The sequence below is a fragment of the Dermacentor albipictus genome, chromosome 6, assembly GCF_038994185.2.
Source record: "Dermacentor albipictus isolate Rhodes 1998 colony chromosome 6, USDA_Dalb.pri_finalv2, whole genome shotgun sequence".
NCBI classification, from domain to species: Eukaryota; Metazoa; Arthropoda; class Arachnida; order Ixodida; family Ixodidae; genus Dermacentor; species Dermacentor albipictus.
Window position 1 is genome coordinate 58,366,279 of NC_091826.1, and position 5,995 is coordinate 58,372,273.

At 48.9% G+C, this 5,995-nt stretch overlaps 1 pseudogene; it reads left to right on the forward strand.

Annotated features, from left to right (window-relative positions):
- The first annotated feature begins 2,343 nt into the window (after positions 1-2,343).
- LOC135896139 (U2 spliceosomal RNA) lies at positions 2,344-2,523 on the forward strand (annotated as a pseudogene).
- The last annotated feature ends 3,472 nt before the right edge of the window (positions 2,524-5,995 follow it).

Genomic DNA, 5,995 nt, shown 5'->3' on the forward strand with positions numbered 1-5,995 from the left:
GCGGAATGTGTCCTGGGTCCGTATAACGTAAAACTATTCCAATATGTTTTTATTCCAATCTCCTGACGTCAAATTTGCGTAACCGCCGACGCAAGGTCGGCTGCATCGTGACTGGCGACGGGGAGGCGGCAGGGCGTTCTTTAGCTCACCGGCAGAGCTCTGCCAGAAGCATGCATTTTCACCGTCATCCGACGGGAGCCGACCTAGTTCACCGAACGCACGCTTGAGAGCAGCACGGTACCACTGCGCAAGCGCTCCGTCACATGGCTTTTTTTCATATTTCGCGGGCTTTCTTTGCAACCTGGAAAAAAGGCCGCTGTGAAACGTATCGTAAAGGAAACAACTCGACCGGTGGTTTCTGAAGGTGCTCTACAAGTCTGCGTATCATACTTGGGGTGCTCAGCCAACAAATAAAAAGTTGGGTAAATAAAATTATTCAGTGAGTTATGGGGGAAAAATGTCTGAGTTACTAGTTATGCTTGTTGTCCAGATGATGAATTCACCAGCATAGAGGGGGTGTTTTATCCTCTCTTTTCCTTTCAATATAATTGGTACTTTTAGCATGGCTATGTTAAAAAAGAGAGGCGAGATGACAGAGCCCTGCGGCGTTCCTTTGTTCATCATTTTAAACTTATCTGACTTCAGGCTGCCCAGGCTCAATGTCGCTGTTCTGCTGGCAAGGAAGTTTTTTATGTAGCGGTATGTTCTTCTGCCACCGCGCGTGTCCTGGAGGTTCTTCAAAACTGCCTCGTGAGAGACATTGTCAAATGCTCCTTTCACGTCGATGGTCAGAATTCTCCTCTTGCTGTGTTTGCCTAGATGATTGATGACGTCGTTCTTCAGTTGTAGCAAGATGTTTTGAATTGAATAGAGGGGGGGGGGGGGGTCCATACATGGTGTCGGGAATTAGCTTAATTTTCTTTCTATTCCCAGTGGCCTGTTTGGCTCCGGCATCATGAAGACTTCAGCGGGTTTCCAGATTGCTGGAATTGTTCCACTTGCCCACCATTCGTTGATGGTTTTTTTAGAAGGTATTCTGCAGCGTTCTTGCTTAGGTTGAGGAGTATCTTTTTATTTATTATCTTATGAGGTTGTGTTTCGAGTGAGCTTTGCCAGTGGCACTTCCATTCGTGCCTGTATGAATGACTGATCGAGTTCTTCATTTAGGTTCTCTCTGTAATCTAGGTGCATTTCAGAGATTGCAAGCTGTGTCTTGTGTGTCTCCTGTCAGTTTCTTCTTTACTTCTTTCAACAGTTGGTCTTATGAGCCTCCGTGATTGTGGAGGATCTTCGTGAGGCTCTTTCTTGACTTCTTCAGATTTTTTTACTCCGTTGCGTTTAGTGGTGACTTGAGGAGGTTCCATGTCTTGCGGTTGCTTGGAGTTCTCTGAAGTCTGTCGCACATATGGTTCCAGCTCTGCCTTTCTGATCGGTCCATCCACGATACAAAAGAAAGGAAAGCCACTCTTGCCGAGTGAAGGGGCTTGGTTATTCAGAAAAGATGCACGAACAAAGGATGGCTGGCGACGCCACCGTGAAGTTTCAGCAGAACCTCGCCGTGACGTCATAAATTTTGAGAGCGTCTGTTCAGATTTAGTTACTTTTTCAGCAGTCAAGATGTACTGCATGGCCACCTAAAGGGCCAAAAGCCAAACTTAGAAAGTTTCAAGAACTTGTACTGAGCTATAACCACTCAAATGTGAAAAAAAAAGATTCAGTGCCATTCTATTCTGTGAACCTGGAGGACCAGCGAAGCTAGGTATGTGGGCCCCTTAATGGAGAACTAGTCATTGCCGTGCGTCAAACGCCGTATGCATATAAATAGAAGGCGAAGCGCTACTAGTCGTTCCTCCACGATATTGAGCCTCGGAAGATGATGAGGCACTGGGGGGGGGGGGGGGGGGGTATACATACCTATGTATTGTTGCAAAACGCGGCATGACATCTTTTGCTAACGAATCCCGGCACGTAGAATAGACATGCACGTCACTGCACTCCGAGGGCACACACGGCTTCACGATAGCCAAGGCGATCGTACGTTGGTCGACCTCCCGCATTGCAGTAATGACGGTGAGGTCGCTCGAAAACCACAAGCGGTCACACACAACACAGGCCGCACGAAATTTGTACCCCACAAACTCCCTCTGAAGCATGGCCGTTGATCCGGCGAAACGTTGCAAGTTTGCGGGATCGGGGCCACATGGACGGTTCGCACTTCTTTCCGCCTCGCGGTCCTGGAGGGCAGCACGCTTACGTGACCGCCAACACACGAGAGCGGAAGGAAAGGAAAGGAGGCGCAAGCGCTTGGAACATCGCCAAAAAGAAGGCGGTGCGAACGTAGAAATGGCCAATGCGGGTCAAAGTGGAGTATCAGTTCTTATCAGCTTAATGTCTGATAGGGGTTGTGTTTGGATCTAAAATATTAACCTTATTTTTGCAAGTTGACTGAGTGCTTCAAGCCTGCTTCACGTCCGCCGCAGGTCGTCCCGGTATCACACCATTCTCAGGATCGGCCCACGTATGGGGAGAAATGCTCGATCTACACGCCTTGATAGATGCGCGCAATTTTTTCCAGAACATAGCCATAAACAACTTCACTCTAAAAAGAAGGAAAATTTGAAATCCGTTCGTAACACTGACATCACGACGCTGCGGTTACGAAGGCCGGTGACGGAAGCCGTATCAGCACTGTGGTTACGGTCTAAATAAAAAATAAAAATGCCCTTTCAACCTCATCTCCTCATCTAGTAGCCGGCCTTACTTACAAGCTGTACTTTCAGCCTCATCTTCTCATCTAGTAGCCAGCCTTTTGAAGCGAAATGAATAAAAATATAGCTTTTGAAAGAACAGCTTGTCAGTCTACAAGGATTGAGCGTTTCCTTTTAGCGTCCCTTTAAGAAGTGACCAACATGAGGGGTAGCTTGGTCCACATAATCATGGGGGCCCGGGCCTTATCGACCGAGAGTGGCAAACCGTGCGGGTAGCTGCCACGCCACTATATAGTGCTCCAATTTTCGTTTTGACTTCTTCACTGACAAGCGGTGCATTATTTGTTCTCACGGCTTCCAGTAACCCAGCACTATCGGTAGCGACCGCTATTGTTTCCCCTCATCAGGCGCGTCCATGTTAACACGCGTTGGTGCAGTAGTAGTAATAGTAGTAGTAATAGTAGTAGTATAAAATGTTTATTTAAAAAAAATCACATTCAGGTCCAGTGGGTGGGTCCCTCAGTCCAGGGCCCCACTGGCGATCGCGGCACACCGGGCTTGGTCGAGAAGGGCCAATTGGTCCTCCCGCACCGTGCTGGCTAGCCACACCTCCCACAGCCTGCTGTTGGAGTTTTGCCCATAAGGGGTGAATGGATTTCTTGTGGCCGACTCTGGCACGACCATGTGATATGGTCAAGAGATGGCCGCCCTCCGCACCAAGGGCAAGTGTTGGGATACCGGGTGGGGTGTATGTGGTGTAGTAGGAGTAGGTGTGGGTATGTACGGGCTTGTAGTCGGCGCCAGTCCCGCATTTGCGCTGAGTCCAAGGATGTGTCTGGAAAGCTATACCGTTGCCTTCCTCGTCTCTGTGCCTCCAAGATATCTTTTGCTGTGATCGGAGATTCTACGAGAGTGCGTTCCGTCGCTCGGATGCTATATTCTCCAGCAAGGCGGTCCGCCCTCTCGTTACCCCTCACTCCGGCGTGCTCCGGACACCACGTAATAGCGTGGTGTTCCGTGAGATTTCTTCCTAGGATTTTGATGGTAAGTTTGGGCAGGGTGCCTGCCATGAAAAGGCGGCATGCCGACTGCGAGTCGATTAGTATTAACGCAGAATGTGCTCTATTTTCAGCGTCACGTATAGCCAGAGCCACCGCAGTAGCCTCTGCTGTGGCCACCGACCCTGTTCTGACTGATGCGGATATAGTAGTTTGTGCGTTTGTGGCTACCACAGTGAAAGTTTTGCTATCCTGTTTGCACGCGTCCGTGTAATAAACGTAGGCAAACACAACCACCCTGCAACCGGGTAACATCTGGCTCAGAAGATCGCTGCGCAGAGAAGAAGCACAAGCCCCAGCCCACCGTAGACGCAGGGTGGAGAATTCCGGTCGTTCTCCCGAAAACGACGTGAAGAGACTTCGCCGCGACGACCTTGTAGTGCGCGTTGCCGAATATGGAGCTTTTGTGGAGCCGCTCCTCCAGCTTACGCCATGACGGTACTGCATGTGCCGCGCAGGCATGTGAGTTTTTTTAGAGCGACAGCCCTACTACTCCAGGTACAAACGCATAAAATGACTGGGTTCCGCAAATCTGACCTTCAAGCTCAGCCAAGGTCAAACTGGGACTTAGCCTGCCGCTACCGGCGGCTGCTGCGTACGCCGCGTGGGCGCCCCTATTTTGAAAGCGATCTGCGATGTGAGCAAAGTGCGTCGAGTATTGGCAGCTCCGTATGCGCTTCGCTTTAGACGCTTTGTTCGCGCTGAAGCGAGGCGCTGCATGTAGGTCAATTCGCTCGTTGCTGTTGCCACACCGAGCAACGTCTGTCTGTTGTCTTGTGGTGCAATTGTAGATGCGGTAGTTGCTGACGGTGCCGAGCAGCGTGTGTGTCCTTTCCCAAAGCAACCAAAACAGTGCTATCGCTCGATAAACTTGGTTGAACGCATTTTTTTTATCGGACAGCGGTTGTAACTGCTCACGAAAGTTGATATTTGAGCAATTTTCGACATTTGCTAGTTTAGAAAATCTCTGTTCTGGCTACAATGGACCGAATTTGTTTTTACAGAAACCTAATCTCTCAGTCAAGGCCAACATGTAGTGTACACTTAAGACGTCAAAAAATTCGCGGTGTTTCAGAAACATCTGAGAACTGCAAAGGCATAAGGCGGAACTTGGAAGGAATGCTTATAGTATATAGGGGTAATTACTAGAATTGAAGCAGACTTTGCGAACGTGCTTTCAAATCTTTGAAATAAACTTCGGTGTGTATACACATGCAAAGTCTCATGGATTTTAAGAATAATATATACTTGCAGTTTGGATGATTCTGTTCAAGAAAATTGAGAGAAAAACCTTGTGCCACTGTTGACGCTGAAATGAGGGAGTCCCACATTGAAGTGCTTTGAGATTGGCTCCAACGACACCGTGTACGTGCGTTTGTTCGGTGCACAGAATGTAGGTGTCTCTGTCACATGAATTACCATTATGTAAACTGTATGTGGAACATCATTTTATACATGTGACAATTAGTTTCTGTAACTGTGCTTTCCCGTGGGTCAATGTGGTCATAGTTACTTAGGTATCTCTCCGACACTACTCTGAAAATGTGCCGTGTATACAATGCTTCATTTCTTATACACATTATCGTCCTGGTGGAATTGTGCTGTGAATGTGACTCAGTGTTCTTATCGTCTCTTGCTGAAATAAACTTTTTCTAAACATCAAATTGCTGCGTGTGTTTCTAAACGCGAGGCTTTTCTTGGCAAAACTCTCCGGGTTTCGGGACCGGGGGAGCTGCGCGCCTTTTCTGTCGCAGAATAGGCCAACCAATCGCAGCACAGGAGACGCGAGCCACTGGCACAGTGATTGCGACCTCTAGGCAAAGATCAAATTATTGCGTGCTTTTCTAAAAGCGAAGCTTTGCGATCTTCGCAGGCTTTCGTAACCGTGTTTGGCCACAATTGTTTTCGTACCAGTTGTGGCCACCTTAAACTCGCTCTTGGAACGTAGAATGAAGAGCAGGTATGGTATACCTGAGTAACTAAAGGAGGCTGGGTGTCTATTTGTCACTCCTCCGTTTTAAAGGGGATGCCAGTAAATCATCATCATCATCTGCACGGGCCGCTTTTTCAGGCCCGGGCCCGCCTCCAGCCCGAAAGTGTCATGCGTTGGCTAGCCCGAGCCCGGCCCGTTTTAACTTAAACCTGGCCTGTACCCAGCCCGGACTCTAAATATTCAGGCCCGACTCGACCCGCCACGGCCCGGTTCGGTTCGACCCAACGGCCCTGGAG